Source organism: Narcine bancroftii, chromosome 2, assembly GCF_036971445.1.
Source record: "Narcine bancroftii isolate sNarBan1 chromosome 2, sNarBan1.hap1, whole genome shotgun sequence".
Classification (NCBI taxonomy): Eukaryota; Metazoa; Chordata; class Chondrichthyes; order Torpediniformes; family Narcinidae; genus Narcine; species Narcine bancroftii.
This window is the reverse complement of record NC_091470.1, coordinates 189,661,769-189,674,580: the sequence shown is the minus strand read 5'-3', so window position 1 is coordinate 189,674,580 and position 12,812 is coordinate 189,661,769.

Here is a 12,812-nt window from a genome sequence, read left to right as displayed (position 1 = left end):
AAAGTGAAGACCCCCCCGGGGAAAACCCATGCAGACATGTGCAAACTCCTTACAGACAGCACAGTATTGGAACCCTGGTCCCGGTCACTGGGGCTGTAACAGCATTGTGCTAACCAGGAAGCAAAAGGGAGTCCTGTTGGAGTCACTGAGTGTCCGTGATGTAAATACTCTGTGTTTTAAAGTGTTTGTGTGTGACCTGCTCTAACAAACCTGTCCCAATTTATCTCCCAAAACACATCTATCTACTCTGTCACATGATCCCTTTCCCAAAATGGCGACACTCACAGGGAGCTTAAAGATGGCTCAAAGAATTATCGAGGGGGCTTTCAATCCAGCGTACAGGACGATAACAGACCCTTTGGACCATGAGTCCCTGCCTCCTATTTACACCCAAATGAGCTACAACCCCAGCAGATTATGAAGGGTGGGATAAAGTGGGAGCCCCCGGAGGAATCCCACGCAGACACGGGCAGAGTGTGCAAACTCCTTACCAACAGCGCCAGATTCAAATCTAGGTTGCTGGCACTGTAATAGCGTACCGCCCTGAATTTCTGAATGGACGATGAACCACAGACACTTTCGCTTCTATTGCACTAATTTATTCATTTTGACGTGATTTCCTAGCAATATCTGCTGCTAAACAATGAACTTTGCACTGTGCTTCTGATAATAAACTCTGATTCTGATACTCAAGGCTGCCTGACCCATTGACTTCCTCTCACAATTGTCCGCTGCTCCCACGCTAACCATTTCCAGGATCATTTTTCACTGCCTATCGTTCCCCGATTACAATCAACCATTCCTGGTCTACTTATTCCAGGAACAATGGCCCACAGTTAGTTACAAGTTCCAAAGCAAGGAAACTGGCCATTTGGCCCAATTGCCCTTGCCTGCCAAGCTGACTACCTGCCAGTCCCACTTGACCACAGTTTGCCCATGGTGAGAGGGTGCTGAGGGGAAGAAGGTGCCTCAGGCGCTGAAAGGCTTCCCAGTGGCGTCGGAGGCTTGGATCTGGATCGAACGGGAGTCTGTGCAGATGTGGGATCGCTGGAAGCGAATCCACGGACACTCATTGACTCCAACAGGACTCCCTTTTGCTTCCTGGTTAGCACAATGCTGTTACAGCCCCAGTGAGCGGGACCAGGATTCCAATCCCGCGCTGTCTGTAAGGAGTTTGCACGTGTCTGCGTGGGTTTTCCCCGGGGGGGGGCTTCACTTTCCTCCCACCCTTCTTAATGTATCAGAGGTTACAGGATAATTGGGAGTAATTAGGTGTCACGGGCTTGTGTTACCATGTGGTATGTCTAAATTTTTAAATTTTATATATTTCTTTCTCCCATTGTTAGGGGCACCGGGCAATGCTCACGATGACTCTTCGCCTTACGGCAAGCGAATGTTAAAGTACATCATGTATTTTAAATTTTAATGTTTAATTTTGTGACAATAAAGGAACCTTAAACCTTGAACATCGCTAAACCTTTTCCAATCCATGTACAGTAAAACCTCTGGGATCCAGAATTCAAGAAACTGGCGAAAAAAAAATCAAGGAAAATAAATTGGTTAAAAATATATGTAAAATATTTAAAATTGGCATGCCTCGCTGTTAGTTCGCCAATCACACAACCCACAATCCCAAGCAACCGGAAAAGGCACATCCGGCATCTACCAATCCCCATAGGTGTCAGATAATGGATACTTGTCTTAGAACCATAGAACAGTGCAGCAGATAAACATAGAAAACATCAAAACCTTGCTGTGCAATACAGGCCCTTCGGCCCACAGAGTTGTGCCATCCGTAGAAATTACTTGGCTTTCCCATCGCCCTTTATTTTTCTAACCTCTGTGGACCTCTCCAAAAGCCTCTTAAAGGACCTATAACATATCCGCTTCCACTACCGTTGCCAGTAGCCCATTCCACGCGCCCACCACTCTCTGCATAACAAAAAGTACCCCTGACATCTCCTCTGTACCTAGTCCCCAGCACCTTAAACCCGTGTCCTTGTGGCCACCTGGGAAAAATCCTCTATCTACACGATCAATGTCTCTTATCTTATCCACCTCTATCAGGTCCCCTCCCACCCTCTGCCTCTCCAAGGAGAAAAGGCTGAGTTCACTCCACCTGTTTTCACGAGGCCTGCTCCGTAAACCAGGCAACGTCCTTGTAAATCTCCTCTGTGCCCTTTCTATGGCTTCCACATCCTTCAGCTAGCGAGGCCACCAGAACTGAGCACAGTGCTCCAAGTAAACAGGCCTTTCAGCCCATCCAGTCTAAGACAAACTATTATCCTCCCTCTTCTCATTGGCCTGAGTCTGGAATATATCCCTTCGTAAATCAAGCCCACATTCACTACATCAGCCAGCAGCTCGTTCCACACCCCCACCAGTCCCTACGAAAAGTGTTTTTGTTTGTCTTTCAAACGAACAACAGGGATAGTTTTTATAAAAAATAATAAATTTCTGCTGAAACCCTGAACAACAATTTTATAGACGGTCATTTGGGTGTCACCCCCTCTGATGGGGTCACCCAGTCCGGTCCCCACCCTCCCCCCAGCAACCTCCTAGTGATGCCAGTGAGCTCCTGATAGAATGGCAGAGTTTTTAAATAGATAGATAGATCAGAGCAAAAGAATTTGGTGGCGTACCAAAGCTCCTCAAATTCCTCAGAAGTGCGGCCGCTGGCTAGCCTTCTTTGTGATTGCATCGACGTGGAGGCTCCGGGACACGTTGACACCCAGGAATCTGAAGTTCTCCTCCCTCTCCACTGCTGACCCCCCCACTGGTTCATGTCCTCCTGATTCCTCTCTCCTGACGTCCACCTGCTTGGTTTTGCTCACGTTGAGGGCGAGGTTGTGGTGGTGGCACCACTCAATGAGTCGGTCTATCTCCCTCCTGCGTTCTTCCTCATTGCCGACTGATTCTGCCGACGACTGCCGTGTCACCAGCACATTTCAGTTTCCCTCCTGCAAGCTTTGGCTCATCCCCCTATTTCTACCCAGCCTACGCGGGTGGGATGGTTGGTGGATTTTCAGTGGTGTTGCTGTCGAACCGCCGCGTGGCTCACGATCCAGAACTTCTCACAGCCCCAAACCAGCCCACCCCTGCTCACTCACCTAGCATGGTCTTCCATCCTCTTGAGGAGCCTTGAGGGGGACCCCCCCCCAACTCTGCGGCGCGGAGCTCGCAGCCTGCTCCCCTTGCGCGCCCAAACACGGCCTTGCCCGAATTTCTAGGCCTCAGTCAGGGAAAGTATTAGAGCTGCAAGGGAAGTGGCAGGTGGGAGGGGTTCCTGTTCAACCACGTGTAACGCAAGGGAGCCTCAACGTCGGGGCAGAGAGCGGGAATTGGAACAAACCGGCGTGGAAGACCACAGGACCCACGGAGAGATGAGCAGCCTTGGTGTCCTGCCCTCTGGCGTGGAGCTCCCTCTTCCTCCTGGAGGGGATGCAGCCTCTCTCGCAGCGGTTGGGTGTCGAACCGGAGTGACAGAGGACCAGGTCGCAGAAGATGTAGACCTGCGGGAAGTCCTCGAACTTGAACACGTGAAAACTGAAGCGCTGCCGCCTGGTGTCGTTGCTTTTGTACCTCTTGAAGGTCAGGTCGTTAATGCAACTGGAACACAAGAGCTCACAGTTAGATCCATCAGGCAGAGAATTCGGCTCCCCAGCCCCGCGGGCGCTTTGCAGCCCTGATTCCGATGGTTCCCGACAGCCTGATAGAGGAGTTGGCAGATGGTAGCACTTTGCCAGCACAGTGGTCAGTCCCCAAGATGGCGGGGCCCGAGCTGGGCCACGTACTAGGAGGGATTTCAGACTCCGGGAAAGCAGTGGACTAGAAATGGATTGATTACCACACAAGGCTGTGGAGCTGATCGGCTTTTATTGACAGGAGCAGCGGCCAGCTCCATTGACTGATCATGGAGTGATGGGAAGGATTGGACTCAGGAGGCAGTCACCAAGTCACAGCACAACAGTAGAAGCCCCCCCCCCACACCATTGAGAAAGAGCAGAGGAGATGAGACATCAGGGAAGGTGATCGTGGCAGGGGCCCAGCAGCTGAAGGGCCGCGGGGAACTGGCTCATGGGAACCGGGTTTCGCGAGGGTGCTGAGGGGTCCTGAAGGGGCCTCAGGCCTGGTCAAAAAAGCAGCGACATCTAGAGTTGAAACAAGAAGCGCGACGTGCATGCAGTCCAACTTATTGTTTTGAGGTGATGACCTAACAGGGTATATTCCATTTTATTTTTTAGGTGCTGCAATTTGGTCACCCCAGCTCTAGCAGATTGCGTCTCATTTGCCAGGCGGCGGTCTCGAGAGAGTAGGTGCTGTTGGGAGAATTTGGACAAGTCTGTGGGGTTTTCTCTGGAGAGGCACAGCCTGAAGGAAGGAAGAACCGTTCTAGGTTGTTTCTTGTAACCTGGCGAAGGCCCTGGGCCCTCTAGCGCAGAGGGCGTTCACCAAGATGGGCCAGGAAGTTTGCAGATGGCGCGATGGTTGACGGTAGCGTTGAAAGTTGTCATGGATTCCAACAGGATGTGGACAGCATGCAGATTTGGGAGGATGGGGTTCAATCCGAGTGAGCGTGAGGTGAAGGTTAATGGTAGGATACCTAACAGTGTGGAAGAAGAGGGGGTCCTTGGGGGGGTGTCAAAATCCATACATCTCTCAAGACTGCTGCGCAGGTCGACAGGGTGATTCAGTAGGCCTATGGGATGCTGGGCTTCAGTAGTCAGGGCAGTGAGTCCAGGAGTCGTCAGAGTTTTGCTCAGAAATATTGTTCTGGTCACCTCATTACAGGAGGGATGCGGACACAATTGAGAGGGGGCAGAGGAGATTTACCTGGATGTTGTCTAGATTGGAAAATATGTCTAATGAGGCAAGGTGGTAGAGCTGGGATTTTTCTCTTGGGAGCAAAGAAGGACGAGGGGTGACTTAACAGAGGTCGACAAGATTCTGAGAGGCAGAGATAAAGAGAACAAAGCAGCTGTTTCCCCGGGGCAGGAGCAGCAGACACCAGAGTACGTCTGTACAAAGTGAATGGAGGGAAATTTAGGGGAGGCGTCAGAGGTACTTTTTTTTTTACACAGGGAGGAGTGGGTACCTGGAATGCCTCGGCAGGGACAGCGGTGGAGGCCGAAACGTTGTGGGTATTTAAGGGAGAGGCACGTGAATGAAAGGAAAATAGAGGGCGATGAGTAGGGAGGGTTTCATTTTGGGGGGGTTAGGTTGGCACAACATCATGGGCTGAAGGGCCTGTACTGGGGTGTTGTGTTCTATGTAACCAAACTGAGTGACAGGGAAAGGTTAAACAGATCAGGACTTTTATACCCTGGAGAGTAGAAGAATGAGGGGAGATTTGATGGAGGTTTCCACAATTTTGAGGGGTAGAGATAGAGTAAATGCAGGAAGGCTTTTCCCACTGAGGGTGCGGGGGGGGGGGGGGGTGATGAGAACTAGAGGCCATTGGTTAAGGGTGAAAGGGGAAAAGTTTAGGGGGAACATGAGGGGAGGGGAACTTCTTCACACAGGGGGTGTGGAATGAGCTGCCAGCTGGAGTGGGCTCAATTTCGACATTTGAGAAAAATTTGGCATATACATTTCTGAAATAAATCCCTTTTTCCTCTTATCAACAATTAATCTCTCAAATTTCATTTGAGCAGGTAATACTAACTCTCTACCAAAACATTCTAAGAATAAATCTTGTAGTTGATAATAAGCAAATAAAGTATTTTGTGATACAGCAAACTTTTCTCTTAGTCTATAAAAAGAAAGAAATGAACCTACTTCAAAACAATCCTCCATTGATATCAGTCCTTTTAATTTCCAATCTTTCAAATAGGGATTATTCATAGAAAATGGAATTATCTGATTCTGATCTATTGGTGTCTTAATTGAAATTTTACCTTTCAATCCTATGAGTTGGTTCCATTTATACCACACCCCCATCAAATGTTTCAACACTGGCAATTTATACTGCTGTAAAAGCAAAGGATTCCATTTATATATAAATTAATGTATTGTTCTTTCCTGAATTTGATCTATCCCCACCTTCGCCCACACTGAAGGTTTGTCAATATCAAACAGTCTATTAATAAATGTTAATTGTGCTGCTCAATAATAATTCTGTAAATGTGGTAATTGAAGGCCTCCTAAGTCATACCTCCATGTCAACTTCTGCATGGAGACTCTAGACAACTTGCCTTTTCATAAAAACAAACAAATTGCTTTATTTAATTCCTTAAATTTTTTTCCTGGTACAGCACTCTGAATGCATTGAAATAAATACTGAATACGAGGATATATATATTCATTTTAATACAATTTACTCATCCAATCAGTGTTAAAGGTAACTCCTTCCATCTATTTAAATCAAATTTAATATTATTTAATAATGGCAGGTAATTTAAATTATATAAATTTATCCACTATTACACCGAAATATTTAATTTTATCAGACCATTTAAATTTCATAAGTTGGCGAGGTGCATGGGCAGGAGGGGTCTGGACTGGGTGCGGGTCAGTGGGACTGGGCAGAATAATAGTTCGGCATGGCTGAAGGGCCTGCTTCGGTGGGGTAGTCCACCCCAGGCCTTATCTCTTGTGCTCCACATCCTCCGATCCTTCGAGAACCTGTCCCCCTTGCCTTTACACAACAGTTCCTCCGATTCCCATGGGATTTCTGGGTTAACAGCATTGAACAATTACCCGTGCTGAATTATGGTGTAGGGTGCCTTGTTTGAATTCATCGAGGGTACAGACACACAGGTATCCGTGAAGACTTGTACTCCCGCATCAGTGGTCTCAGCTTCCATCTGAATGTATAGGGTCCCATTCAGTTCCATTTGGTAAGGGAACTGTGACACCAGGTTGTTATAATTGGCCGAGTGGAACAACTTAAAGGATACATTATAGTGTCCGAGGCGGACCAGGTGATCGGCATGCAGCATGAATCCCATCCTGACACTCTCGTTCACTGACATTTCGCACTTCAGTTCAATTTCCAGGCGGTGAATCGGGGTGCGAGGGACGTTCCCATACACGGTATTGATGTAAATGATTTTCCCTGTTTCATTCTGCAGCGAGGAGGTAAAGCATTATGAGCACACAAAACACTCCTTGGCCAGTAAAAGGATTGGAATCAAATGCCCTGCTGGGGGGTGAGGGGGGGGGGTGGATGTATGTAGGCCATTCAGCCCAATGGGTCTGTGCTGACCACCACATTTGCACTGATCTCTCCGTAACCCCATTTGTAATTGTCCCCACATTCCCATTTAGCTCCCTCGAGATTCCATCAGTCACCCACGTTTTAATTTAAGGTTTTAAATTTTAGACAGGCAGCACGAGCATGTACCGCTCAAGTACCCCAATCATCTTGGAGGGTGGGAGGAAACCAATCCTCAAAGCCCCCCACCACCCAGTCTATTCCCTCTTCACTCTGCTACCATTGGGAAAAAGGTCCAGGTGTCTAAAGACGAGCACTCAGTGGCACAAGGACGGCTTCTTCCCCTCCACCATCAGATTCCTGAATGACGCTGCCTGACTTTTCATGCTCGATTATTGTTATTTATTTAATGTCGTAAGATGGTTAAAATATGAATGTTTGGTCTTTGCTTCTGCAAAACCCAAAATGTCATAACTTGTTCATGACAATAGATACTGATTCTGATTCTTCTATCAGGTTGTAGATGTTCTTTCTGTAACAGTGTGCTTTCTCCCCACTAACCCCTTCAGCCCCCAGTCCCCTTCCACATCCCAAAGACATGTGGATAGGCTGATTTATAGTGTGCCACTAAGTGGCAGAATTTGGGGGTGGTTTGATGGGAACCGATGGGTGATTTGAACAGGATGAGTGTGAGAAACTACTCCCTCCACTACATCAATAACTCTGTCATGGCGAGAGCACGAAGTTCCTTCGAAACAACTTAACTAGTGACCTATCATGGACACACAACATGTCCACAACTGCGGTTAATGCAACGCCATCACAGTGCCAGTGACCCGGGTTTGAATCTGGTGCGGTCTTTAAGGAGTTTGCACGTTCTCCCTGTGCCTGCGTGGGTTTCTTCCTTCCATCTTCCTAAATGGGGGTATGTGAGGGACATGGGCTTGAAGGCCTTCCAGACCCTATATCGTCCTCTCTGCCTAAGTTTATGGGGCAGCACATTTTTAGCGCAATACCTTTACAGTGCAGGCAATGGGGACCAGGGTTTGAATCCCACGCTGTCTGTAAGGAGCTTGGATGTTCTCCCCTGTGTCTGCATGGGTTTTCCCCAGGGGCTCCGATTTCCTCCCACTGTTTGAAATGTACCAGGGTTGTAGGTTAATTGGGTGTTAATTGGACAGCATGGACTTGTGGGCTGAAACAGCCTGTTACCGCCCTGTATGTCTAAATCTAAAAAAAATTCTAAACATCTCCTCACTTGTCAGGAAGGCTCAGTGGCACTTGCACTTCCCGAGAAGACTGAAGTGGGTGAGGCCATTGGCCACTATCCCGCCGACTTTCTGCAGGAGCCTCTATCGAGAGTGTCCTGGCCAGCTGCATCACCGTGTGGCACAGTTTTGCAGAGAATTGGATCAATTCACCAGACCATAAGAGCAGCAGAGAGGATCACTAGAGTCTCCCTCCCCTCCCCCATCGACCGGGACCGTTGTCTGAAGAGGGTGGCGGAAAAGCACTGAGGGCCCCTTCCACCTCACACATGGCATCTTCCAACTGCTCCCGTCAGGGGAAGAGATCCAGGAGGATCAAAGCCAGCACCACCAGGCTGAGGAACATCTTCTTCCTACGGGTAGAGGGACTACTGAATGACTGATGAACTGCTCACATTGACCCTCTGGGACTCTACTAATATTTAACAATATTTAGCTATTTTAAAATATTTACTGCATATAAATCACTTGTAAATATGTGTGCTAGATATACATTTACATGTTTTTATACAGAGGACTGAAGAGCTGAATACTTTACAACTGATATGATAACATTGAACTTGAAAGTTGGTTGAAGATAGGTGCAGACTTGATGGGCCAAAGGGCCTGATTCGGAGCACCATGGCTCCAGTTAACACTTCACAGTATATAGGAGCTCCACAAGATGCTAGTTGGTAGAAATTTTGCCTGGCCTGCAGGAAACAGAACCTCAGGGATGTATGTGATGTTATGTGTGTTCAGTTCAGATGCCTTGCCATTCGGCATGGTCGATCCTGTCCCTCCATCCATCACGGTCTCTGACCCTCCGAATTGTAGTGGTTGCCTCCCCTGTTTATGACTACAATGTTAATCCATCTCTCATTTTCATTCTCTGTCAGCCCCTGCTCCTTTTTCCTTCCGGCTTTCCAGTGGTAACGAAATGGTTCTCAAACTTTTTCTTTCCACTCACATCCCACCTTAAGTATTCCTGATGCCATAGGTGCTCTGTGATCAATAAGGGATTGCTTAAGGTGGGATGTGGGTGAAAAGAAAAAATTTGAAAACCACTGTTTTAATCGTCCCTCATTGACTCATCATGTACATGGTTTCAGAGCTCCGAAGGGAAATGAGCCAATTACCATTTTTCTCAAACCAAATATTTCAATAGCAATTGGGTCTGGAGCAGGGTTTCTCAACCTCCCCTTCCCAATCATATCCCACCTTAAGCAATCCTTTCCTAATCGCAGAGCACCGATGGCATAGGGATGAATTAAGGTGGGATGTGAGTGGAAAGAAAAAGGTTGAGAACCACTGGCTTAGGGGGACCTTCTTCACTCAGCGAGTGGCGGGAGTGTGGAACGAGCTACCTGCTGATGTTGTGAATGCAGGTTCAATTTTAACATTTAAGAGGAATTTGGACAGGTACATGGATGGGAGAGGTATGGAGGGCTATGGGCTGGTTGCAAGTCAGTGGGACTAGGCCAGTGGTTCTCAACCTTTTGGAAAGAAAAAGGTTGAGAACCACTGCTCCTAATGTACCTCTTCGAATGATGCATCCAAAGAATTTTGATTGATGTTTTCTGATTCTTTTGAAGTAATGTACATTTTGCTTTCGTTCTTCTGAGAAACCCTGACAACAAATCTGAATTTTGAACTTTGAAGAGGACGAAGTCCATTGCATCACTGAGGTTTAATCAGAGGGCGAAAGACAATGGGTTCCTCACTCCCAACCCCATTATCATTACACATCCCACCCTCACAGTCAGGAAGAGTTACCTTGAATACCACTGATTCTCCAAAGTTCGTTTTTATACCACAATCTTCTCACAGAGATACAAATCGATACTTCAAGTCATCATGTATGAATGATACTTTATAAATTATTTCCTGTCTTTAACCTTGAGTTTCCAGGTGCTCTGTCCAAGCTTTCAAAGGACATAGGAGCAGAAATAGACCATTCATCCCATCGAGTCTGCCCCACCATGAGCTGATCCATTTTTCCATACTCAGTCCCACTGCCCGGCCTTCTCCCCTGGCGAATCAAGAACCTATCAATCTCTGCCTTAAATACACCCAATGACCCGGCCTCCACAACTGCCCGTGGGAACAAATTCCGCAGATTCACCGCCCGCTGGCTGAAGAAATTCTTCCGTGTTTCAGTTCTAAGCGCCCTTCAATCCTGAAGTTGAGCCCTCTTGTCCCAGACTCTCCCACCGTGGGGAACAACCTTTCCACATCTACTCTGTCCGCACCTTCCAACATGTTTCACTAGGATCCAGCCTCATTCTCCTAAATTCCCACGAGTCCAGGCCCCAAATGATCCTCATATGATACCCCTTTCCTTCTTAGAATCATCCTTGTGAACCTCCTCTAGACCCTCTCTAATACCAACACATCCTTCCTTCAACGAGGAGCTCACAATACACCACATGGGGTCTTCCCAGTGCCATATAAACCCTCAACATCACATCTCTGCTCTTATATTCTATTCCTCTTGAAATAAATGCCAGCATCGCATTCACCTTCTTCACCACCCACCCCACCTCCAAGATGACCTTCAGGCCATCCTGCACGAGGGGTCCCAGGTCCCTTTGCATCTGGGGAATTTTCAATTTTCTCCCCGTTTAGAAAATAGTCTGCCCGTTTATATTTTCCACCAGATTCTATGACACCCTCCTCATCTGCCGACATCCATCTGCAGCCTCCCATCTCCTCAACATTACCCTGCTCCTTCACCCCCCTTCGTATCATCTGCAAACCTGGCCACAAAGTCATTCACTCCATAATCCAAATAATTTATATACAACGCCCAACACTGACTCCTGTGGGGCTCCACAAGCCAACCAGAATATTTCAGATTCAGATTTATTGTCAGAGAGCGTACATGACATCACATACAACCCGGAGATCATTTATCCCATGGCCGCGGTAGAATTACCACTTATTGGTAAACTGTATACAACGTACACATGTAAACAAATAAACAAATGAAAACAACTGACTGTGCAATAAAGTGCACAAGTCAGAATCCCTGATGGAGTTTGTCATTGAGGAGTCTGATGGTGGAGGGAGAGCAGCTGTTCCTGAACCAGGGGATACGAGTCTTGTGGCACCGAGACTCCATTACTGACAGCAGCAGGGAGAACAGAGCAGGTGCTGGGTGGTGTGGACCCTTGATGATCACTGCTGCTCTCCGACGGCAGCATTCCCTGTAGATGTTCCCGATGGTGGGGGAGGGTTTTACCTGTGATGTCCTGGGCTGCGCCCACTACCTTTTGCAGGGGTCCCCGCAACAGACCGTGACGCAGACTGATGCCTGCCACCGAGCTGATGCTCTCCCCACACCATGGTCTCTTACCTTGTAAAGCAGCCTCATGTGCAGCAAGTTGTCATTATTGCAGTTACACTTGGGGGAAGGTGGATGGGACTGCTAGAAGATCTGATTGGGAGGAGTGTCAACGGTCGTAAGCGCGGACTGGCACATTTACCCTGGCACTTACGCTGATGACGGTCCCGCAGGAATCAAAGGGCGCGGTGATCACCACCCAATCCTTGTCCTGCTGACGCGCCTTGCAGGTCGGGTCGACGAGGTGGACATCGGATACCCCCACCCCGGCGCTGGTGAGATCGCTGAACGGGAAGGTGTACTTGGCTGCATGTGTCAAGCATAGAAATGAAGCCGACTTCCTAATTTCTACAAAAGAAAAAGAAAACCGAAACGCCTTTTAGGTTGGACGTGAAACAAGAAAGTCTGCACACGTGTAGCAAAGGCACAAAAGAGGTGGTGGAACTCAGCCAGTCTTGCAGTGTCCATCGGGGGGCAAAGAAAAACCTCCAGCATCCTGGACTTGAGCCCTTCTTCAAGGTATGAGTAATAAGTAGGCAGGTGCCTGAATTAAAAGATGGGGGGAGGTGGGAAGAAGGAGCACTGGAAAGAGGCCGTAATTGGACATGGATAGGAGGCAGAGGGAGGAAAGGTGAGAATTGATCGGGGGAGGGAGTTGCAGAGCTGGGGGGCGAAGGAGACAGAGGGATAGGGGAGAAACGGGGTTGGGGGAATGGATCCTAGGGAAAAGTCTGGTTTCCGTTAGCGGCACGGCAAGGGCAGCCCAGTTAGTGTAGCAGTTAGTGCAACACGATTAGAGCGTCAGTGACCAGGGTTCGAATCCTGCACTGCCTGTACATTTTGTCCCCCATGTCAGCATAGGGGTTTCCTCCGGATGGTCCAGTTTCTTCCCACTCTTCAAAATGTATGGGGGTTGTAGTTTAATTGGGGTATTTGTGAGGTGGGGTGTCGTGGGCCAGAAGGGCCTGTTACTGTGTTGTAGAGGTATGTCTAAATTTTAAAAAATTAAAATTATGTTGATGTTAATGCCTCCAAAGTGTGGGTGGTCTCAGTCTGGTGGTGC